The sequence below is a fragment of the Atractosteus spatula genome, chromosome 1 (genome assembly GCF_055471065.1).
Source record: "Atractosteus spatula isolate fAtrSpa1 chromosome 1, fAtrSpa1.hap1, whole genome shotgun sequence".
Lineage (NCBI taxonomy): Eukaryota > Metazoa > Chordata > Actinopteri > Semionotiformes > Lepisosteidae > Atractosteus > Atractosteus spatula.
The window spans coordinates 2,026,534-2,036,651 of NC_142706.1; positions in this window are offsets into that span (position 1 = coordinate 2,026,534).

A 10,118-nucleotide genomic window follows, 5' to 3' on the forward strand; every position below is an offset into this window, starting at 1 on the left:
CACGAAAGCCTCTTGCTGGCAAGGAATTTGAACGTCTGAGCCTTGTAAAAATGTGATCGTTGAAAACAAAAGCCTACTTTGAACTGTAAAACAAGAGGTGTACAAGGTACTAATTTGGCTTTCCACTCACTGCCAAAACATTGTTTTTTTTTATTTTTAAGGAGAACATTACCTCTGCAATACTGAAAACAGTTATTGCTAATAATAATTGCGTTTATCTAGTGCTTTTTAGCACAAAGTATCCCAAAGAGTTTGACGTTCAGGAATGATCACCCACCACCTGGGTGGAACACAGTAGCCATCCTGTGTCAGCAGACCTACTATACAGCAGGGCAGGCCCAGAGCTTTCAACAACTGAATTAAGGAGAAATGTGAGCAGGGCCAAATTATACATGTCCACAGAGGAATTCAACTGACAGGGATTTAGGACTTCAGGGGTAACAGAGGGCCACAGGATGTTTAATCTCTAAGTGGTTAGCACAGTACCTCAGACTAATGTCTATATCCTCAGATCAGAGTGTTCCTAGTCACCATACTAGGGCATTAGTTTGAAATTCAAGTCCAGAGGAAAGAGTGCTCTTGTTTATATGTTTATACTGTAAGTAAGTAAGAACAAGAGTAATACTGGTTTGATTAATGATGAAGTGCTACAGTACCTAATCCTACTTATGACATACAGCCACACTGAAGTGCATTTTTTCAGTTTTTGATTAGAACCATGACACTATAAGAAAACTGTCTAATTATACAAAATAATTTGGTTAATTGTTTAACTGACTGTTCAGGTTGGGTCAGACACCAGGAGTGCAATTGTCCAATTTTACATCTCTGATATACAGTAGAGTGTTAAAATTTGGAATACCTCATATTTGTTGATTCTTGACACATGTTAACACAAATGCTACAAAATCAGAGTGACTGTGGCATTGCACAGGAGCCTAAGCATGTTTGTTTCCATCTTTGTTTCCATTGCTAGGCTCCAATTGGGATTAGCTCATGGCTCCCAGTATTGATGACCAGCCTGATTTTACCTGTTCTGATTCTGGAGTGTCACATTAGAAAACAGTAAATGCAAAAGATGCTTCTGTTGCTCAGTGTGGCGTGATGTCTTCTGCTTGACATCTGTCAGCAGGTAATTATGCAGAACGCTGACACTCCAGGGTGAGGGAAGAAGGCTTGGTTGCCTACCTTCTCACAATAAATCTGAGCTACACAAATGTTTTCACAGATTAAACTCCTAATGTTAAAATAAGCCAGATTTGACAGTCTTTCAGAGGTTTTCTTAGTGCAACAGAAATATGCATATATTAAATATATAGCTAGACATAACATAGAAATATACAGCCGTGTAGAGATATACATTACAGATCAGATAGCTGGAAACACTATGAACAGAGAGGCTGGGGGAGACAGCAGTAGTGTTGATTTCCATATAACTCTCTCCTCTTTTACAGTACTGTATGCTGAAATGGTAAGCAGGGTGGAGAGACAAGGACAAAGAAGACAGCTGAAGAAACAATGCAGAACTGAGCACTGTTTCACTCTTTTTAGAAATCCAGACATTTGTCCCATCAGGCTTGCCCTGTAATGTCATCTGTTTAAAAATGCCTTTTGATTTAATGTGTGTTTTTTCAGAAGTAAGCACTTCTCCTATTTAGAAGCTGAGAACAAGTCAAGGTTCTTTTTCCTCACTGTCTAAATCCCAAACTACCTGTGGCTGTTGCAGAAAACGAGGCACAGCACTACCTCCACAGGCTGGGAATAACAGCTGAGGGTGCAGGGAGCAAAAGCCGAGACCATAAAGATGTGAATCTGTGCTTCGGTTCAGTGTCTGAACCTTACTAAACTCATACTGTATCTCTGTCCATGTCTAACTACTTTATCCAATAGCGGGTCGTGGAGCCTGTTCCAGCAAGCATTGGGCGCAGGGCTGGAGACACCCTGGACAGCATACCAGGGCACACACAGCCACACACGCTCACACCAGGGCCAAATTTCCCAGAAGGCACTTAACCTTCTGGGTTAAAAATAACCTACCAGGACTGTAGGAGGAAACCCATATAAACAAGGGGGGAACATACAAACTCCAGGCAGATATCACCCCAGGAATTGAACCCAGGGCCCCAGCTCTGAGAGGCAGTGTGACACAGGGCTCTCTGTCACTGGCCACAAGCAGTGCTTTACAGAACAGGCAGCAATGTGAACAACTGCACCACAATGCTTCCCGCCTTACTCAACCAGAGAGTCTAAATAATACTGCCTCTCTGCCCGGCATGCACACAGCACACAGAATGTGATCATAAACACATGACGGAGTCTACAAAGCTGAAATTATGTGATTGCCTAGAGTCGAATTAGCCTCTGATTTTTCCCCTCGTCTATAGTATAAATTTTACTGATGACTCAGTTTTAATAAACTAAAACTAAACAGAACTCAGGGTCACACAAAACCAGACTACATTCACTGCAGACATGGGGAGAAAAGCAATTAGAATTGAGCGGTGGAGACACATCTTGACACAAGGGGAGGTAGGAGTGAGGAACAAGCTTCCCAGCCATGATGTTAAAGCAGATAGCCTGACCTCTTTCAGGAAACGGCTGAATGAGCTTGTTGGTTCAGTTTGGTTGAAAGCAACCAAACAGCCTGATATTCTGAATGGCCCCCTGTCATTTGCAATCATACTAGCGCCCTTATGTTTTTAGAAGTTATCGTTCTTTCTGTCTCTCCGCACTGCTTCCACACATTAGCATTTAACTGTCTCTCCCTGTGCTCTTGTGGATTTTTGCCAGGTTTCCTCTCGCCTTCCAAAGACTCCCATGAGGATGACTGGCTGCTCCAAATCGACCCCCTGAGGGAATGGAGCCGGTCTACCTCTCTCCCGCCCTGCTCGAGGAACTGAAACTATGCAGGAAGGCAGTTAATATACTTTGCCCTCTAATTAATTATCATTTAGCCTTGAGAAGTCTAATCAGTGCAGATCAGAAAGCCATTGGAGATATTTCTCCTCGTCATTATCAAAGCCGTAGCACACGAGCACCTGTTGTTGGCCCATTTGTTTTCGAAGCGAACGGGTGCAGCGAAGACAAATTAGCTTCATCTTGACTCCATCACCTCTCGCAGAAAGTATGGATGTGTCCTGGAATAAACTTTGATTTGCGTTTGACAGTTGTGCAATTTTTAACAATTATAGAAAATTAACAGCATACCCTGCTGCCTAGCCGAGGAATGCCAAGTGGTGCATGAATAAACATTTTTACACTTCTCCTTCTCTCCTGTTGCTAAATCCCAATGGCTGTGTTTACTGCCTCTCTCAAGGATTTACTGTGTCCTTTCAGTAGTAAATTATGCTGCAGATTGTTGAGTCTCTGCTGGTCTACATATCTGCTCCTGGTAGCTGGGATGTCTCATAATCAAACCCAGAGGTTAGTAATAACCCAGGGCAGCCTGCTGTAGTCCTCTATTTACACAGCTACAAGGATATTAATTCAGAGCGTCTAAATGAATGATCAAGACTGACTCTGAAAAGGGCTTGAAATCACAGCAATGAACATAAATATGAACTGTTTTTTCAGTTGCCTGGTGTCGCTGAAAAGAAAAGTGCCTTCTCACACCTAGAAACAAGAAAGGCGCTGTTTTATTTTAACAGTCGTGACTGCTATTTGCACACATTGGCCATGGATATTGCTGAAACCAAACCCCTGCATTCTTCTGATATTGACAGTTTTTTCTGTAACAGCACCATATGGATGAAATGTCACAAGTAAACATTCAGTAAAGAAATTAGCAGGTTAAGAAAACTCCCAAACTATAGTCCACTTAAACCACTAATTAACTGATTTAGTTCATGAGGATCTAAACTAAATAAAACTCACCAGCATTTCAAAAAAAATAAAACTGAATAAAACTCACCAGCACTTCAAGGCCAGATGACTGGACAGCCATGTCACAGAAATGTTGCAAATTTTTAAATGTTTTAATTTCACAGGTCTAAGAACTGAAAATGAACATATGAAGGGTAGATACAGTACATTTCCATCCAACTACTAATATCTTAGATGACATGTTTCACTGTTCTTATAGTTTAACTAAGACAACCATAGTTTTTCTTTCTCAACACACACTTAAGACAGTAAGTAGCGGATGGTTTCATTTACACATTCTGTACAATATACTTCATACACTGTTATGCAGTTCAAAGCTTTATTTTTGTTTTGCTCATGATAAAAAATAACTTTAGCAGCAATAACAATCTGAAATGTCAATTTCAGAAGCCACAGTCGACAGTATTCGGGTTTAAAAGCAGTCTGAACTCGGAGAGCTCCAGGAAAGTGCTGTCAGCATCCTCTGTGCAGTGCCTACAGGCTGGCCACACACAGACAAGACGGACAGGAGGATCACGGGACTGAAGCAGGACAGAGTCACGGCTCTCGTGGATTTAGCTGTGTGTGTGAGGAAGGTTGCTCCTGGGTATCTGCTATGGTCGCCTGCTTATCCCTCCCCACCTAGAATGTGTTTGCATGTGCATAGTCTTTCATTTGTTAGCGCTGTTTTTCACGTCTTCTCTCTGTGCCTGGTCCTCTGCAGTAGACGGTGATCCCTCTGCCCATTAGGCCTGTCGGTCCCTGTGTGGCCGTGCTCCGGGTCTGATTGAAGGCGGAGGTTACATTTTAAACCAGGCTGATCCCGATAAAACTCCATTTACAGGATGTGTGGCTTCCAAAAAAAAAATGTGTCCATTGTTCCAACAGTTTAATTGTTTTAGCGTTAAATGATGGACTAAGATCTGGACATATAGAAAAATCAAAATCTGAAATCCTCTGCTGTTCACTGGAGAAACATTGTAAAAGCAATACACAGCAGAACAACCTTGATCTAAACTAATTCTCTCTGAGGAATAATATGAAGAATGAAATTCATTAAACACTCTAGAGGTCGATTAAAATTGTTAAGTCATAAGATTATTTTGTATGTTAGTATTAAACTGATTTTAAAGCATTAGAATTGTGATGTTTTTTTAATTAAAACTGTACAACATTTTGAACTTTAAAGTGTTTTAAAATTGATCATCCAACTAGCTACAGCTTTGCAGAAGACTCAAAGGCATCATTCAGGTGATCTTTTTATGAGTCCAACAGGGTTAGAAGGAAACACAGCAGGTAACTGTGAAATCACCACACTGCAACATGTCTGCCTGGAATGTCCTGCACATTTTCTCTGTGGGGAGAGGAAATTTATCACGTAGACCTCTGCCTGTTAATGGCCTGCTACCCTCAAATTTATGTCATAGAACCGAATTCAGAATTAAATCCTATTATAACTTATCGAATCTACTGTACTTGGATTCTAATGTCTGCTTACGACTGACACCACCCCCTTGCGAAGTGTAAAGTGAGGCAAATTTATCAGAGCACTCTTTCTATGAATCATTAATTTTCAAGGCAATGACCTGAAAGTAATACAGATGACACAAGAAGCAAAGATTACATTGCAATGAAATCTGCGAATTTCAATGCACTGAAACACCTTGAGAAATGTGTTTCGGCTACATAAATAATTTTTTCCCGCAATGAATACACATCATGACTTAAATGATGACCATAAATTACAGGCCTTATACCTGTGTCGTGCGCATGAGGAGGGATACTTTGAATGTCAAAGTGAAATTGTTCTGGAACAGTAATGGACAATATAGGTTTCAAGGTGTAATATTGTTGAGGGGATTTTCCTCATGTTATCTGTGGTGAAACTGCAACATGGAGTCTTTGTGTTATCCTGTTCTCTGGCTCTACATGCAGTATGGAGCACAGACCTTAGGCAATCTCGAATCAGCTAATCTTTTTTGTGTTGGAGACTGTTCATCTTGACCTTGTCAAGAACTGAAATTAAAAAGTTAATTGCATTTTGGTGGGATTTGACTCCTGCTCATAATAATAATACTAATAATTGCTTGCACTTATATTGCACTTTTCTGGACTCTCCACTCAAAGCTCTTTACAGGTCATGGGGATCCCCTCCAACACCACCAGTGTGCAGCCCCACCTGGATGATGCACCAGTACACTCCCCACACATCAGCTCTCAGTGGGGAGGAGAACAGAGTGATGAAGCCAGTTCAGAGATGGGGGTTATTAGGAGGCCATGATTGGTAAAGACCAGGGGGAGAATTTGGCCAGGACATCGGGGTAACACCCCTACTCTTTTCAAGAAAGACCCTGAGATTTTTAATGACCACAGACCACAGAGACCACAGTCAGGACCTCGGTTTTATGTCTCATCTGAAGGACAGCACCTTTTTACGGTACAGTGTCCCTGTCACTATACTGGGGCACTAGGACCCTCACAGACTCACAGAGTGCCCCCTGCTGGCCCCACTAACACCTCTTCCGACAACAGCCTAATTTTTTCCCAGGAGGTCTCCCATCCAGGTACTGACCAGGCTCACACCAGCTTCAGTGGGCTGCCAGTGGTGAGTTGCAGGGTGCCATATCAATATACAAAATTATAATGACATAGAACTGCAGCAAAGTTAATTTTTTCCTCACCAGTCCAATCTGATTTTTACCCATTGAAACTCACCTTTCTCCCTGGTTTCATTTTATATTCGTCAGTATGTTAACCTCCCCCTCAACACATACAGTATATCGTCACCGCATGGGATTAGTAACAGATGCCTGTTTGTTCTCTCCTCCCCGGCCTGTGCCTGCTTTCCTGGCTTTGTCTGGCAAAGGGGACAGCGAAAGAGCATCTCACCTCTGCCGAGAGATTTCCACTGGCCTCACGCTCACCAAGGGCCTGTCCCCAAAGCACAGCTCTTACATATTGATTACTCTTTTCTTTTGCTTACAGACACCCTCATTCGTGACTTTTGGTGACTTTTCAAAAAAATAAAACGGGTAGCATAAAAGAAAATTTACAGGAAGTGATGTACAAATTAGTAAAAGGGTGGCTGGCACGAGCTGGACAAGCAACTCAAGTGTCACACAAAGAAAGATAAAAGGACAGGAGCTGAAGCTAGCCAGTGGTGGGGGGTACAGAGCAGTGATGTACTGTAAATACCAGCCCACAGTGACTAAGTGCTTCTCTCGTGTGGCTGGGAAAGGAGATTTCTCTTCACACCAACCTACAGTACCAGACCTTTGAATGTGCAACCAGAGTAATGAAGGTGAAAGCAGGGGTCCAGACAGCTTTGGATAAAGAGGCTGTGGCTCGTAGGACTCCTGTGCTTTTAAAATATACATTGCTCTCCGTTCTTCTGTCTAGGCTGCTCTCAGTGGCTGACATCGTGCCGTATGAACTGCTGACGCTTGCCACCCGTTTATCTTTCTCTCCTGCCGTCACTGTGAGAATTAATTTGAATCCAGGTCAGGACTGGCCTAATCCAAATACAGTATGTGAGAATGGTTTGCAATTTCACAGAATAACAATGCGAGCGCATTACAGCCTGAGACCAGGCATGTGGAATTTCAACTCATCAGTTGTTAAATACAGGTGACATTTTCTATTGTTTCAGTTTTCAAGCACAAAACCGAATTTTGCAATCTAAATACTGATTGGAAAAACATTTTTTTTTACATTTCAGCTCCTGGCTGTGTGCTATGCAGTAATAGCTTTAGGATTTATTAGAAGAGTTGAATGATTCAAGAAAGCTTGTCTCAGGTGTTCAAGGTTTTAACAACTTGCATTTTGCTCCAGTGTGTGTGACAGCAGGCTCGGACACAGAGCCCAGCCTTAACCCTAACCCTGTTCCTGTTGTCTAGCTCTTTTCTTGCTTCATTAAAATGCAGTTTCGAATGATCTAATTTGACCTTCACTCAACAATGCTTTACCTGATAGTATATCCACCTGTTATAAGGCAGGTATACCAAAGAGCTTACCTGCACAGGCTACAGCTAAATATAATATTGGTTCTTAAACACATGTCACTTCTGAACACTGATCTGTCAGCTGAGAGTCCAACCTGCTAGCACTGTGACGGAGTCAGAGTGGGGAGGGAAATATCCAGAAATATACCGTGTTCACACAGACAGAACTGCGTGTAATTCTGGGAATGGTTTTGCTTCTTCTGATTGATTTTGTGTTTTATGGAAGTCATGGGATTATAAACCCCAACACTAGTTCCCTCTATTCAGTCTTCTTCCACATCTTGCTGGCATCAGAGCATAACAGCCACGGCACCAGCTGGAAGACAACTGGCTGAGGTACTGTATGTGCCGCTGAAGATATCATTGAAAAGAGAACTGAAACTGAACCGGCCAGATGAGTCATTCACATACTGGTGAAATACTTCCAGGAGGAAGAATAGAAGCAAGTGATGTGATTTAAAAATAAACTTGTGTGGTTACTGTGCATATTTGCCCTCAAATAAAATTCGGAAATGCTGCATAGAAACTATTGCCACATACAAAATATAAAAATAGTTTAAAAATGCATATAAAAAGACTCAACAGAAGAACATAATAATTTTAATGATATGATTTGTGGTGGTATGAAAACAGAACCCTTACTTATTCTGTGTTGTCCTTTATTGAGCTACACTATGCCTTTCAGGGCTTTTCTGGGCTTTAGGCCTAATGACGACTATAAGAGGACAGCCTCAAGGACAAATACATTCTCAGCACAGTTAAGAAAGTATTTCGTTCCAAAGACAGAGAACTTCTCTCACAATTTAGATTATGCCAAGAGTCCAGTAAGGGCTGCAAGATGACCCTGAAGGATACCTTGGTCAATGTTGGTCAAGTGGTTGGGTCGGTACTGTGTTAACCTGTGAAGTCACAGCCATCAAACTGCTTTCAGCTCCCACTTGCCTCACGCTTTACCTGATGAAATGTCTTGTCGTGGGAAAACTTAAGTTCGAATCTAGCAGGGATGGTGCTCGTTTATATGTTCAGGAAGTGCGCGTCACAGAGCAGCACTGCAGGTCATATGTCCTTAATTTAGAGATAGTCTAAAATAGCTATTTCCTAATTTACTTATAAAAGCAACTGCATCCAACAAGGTTTACATTTCTAAAGTTAGAACTGTGCATGAAAAACAGTTACTCTGATGATTCTTCTTGCCACCATACTTGGTATCCAGAACATGTATGAAATTCTTCTCTGCTTCCTATAGCCACCGTAGACTACACTACAATTTTTTTAATTAATCAGACCTGGCTTGCGTTTAATGAAATCGTTATCGGGTTTCTTGATGCATGGAGACGATGGCACTCCTTCCTCTTAATTTCCTCTGAGCAGCTGCTTTCACAGATTCTCCTGCTTTGCCCAAGTCTTAAGGTAAAAGACTAATCTGAAAATGTCAAATGTAATAACACTATCTAGTTCTTCTGAGCAAAAAACGTATTTCCTGTCTTCTTCCAGATGGAAGGATATGATACTGCTTGCTATAGATCTCATAATAATTCTCAAACCAACCTCTCAGTTCTTGGAAAGAAAGCATTTGTATACAGAAGCACATAGAAATTGTAATTATTTTTGTTCATGTGGTTTTAAAATGCTGATTAACATCACAACAAATTAATAGTAAGAATTTATAAGATGCTGAAGATACTTAGGTTCAGGATGACCTTTAAATTAAAGTTTTTTTTTATTTAAAAGTTTGCTGTGCAGAGATTTGTGACAGCTCACTGATACAGTTAGGAGCCTAATATGGCTGAGAACAGGCTTCACTTCAGTACAGCTATACAAATCTTATACGGGTAGCCAGTAGCCTGCTAATAAGTAGCCCACTAAAAACCAATCAGCATAAAAAGTACCTTACAATCACTTGTTTGGTGCTGATACTTGATGTGCTAATGGTGATTTCAAACAGAAGTTCAAAAAGGAGGTCAGATCTCTAATCTGCGCCACTTCCACTCTCCTACACAGGAATATCCCCCCCCCCCCGAGCTCCTCCTTTGCACTTTATTCTCTATCCCCTCCCCCCACCTCAGCTTCACCCTTGCATTAGCACCCTGGCTTATTCCTCATGAGGAGTGGGGGGACCACTCAGCCTCGTCCTGGGGGGCAGGCTGCTGTTCCTTCAGCCAGGCCAAAATGATGGCATGCCAAATAAACTTCAATACATGTCATCTCTACATTGCCTTAAATAGGATCTGCCCAAACTGCTGCTTGTTTGAAATG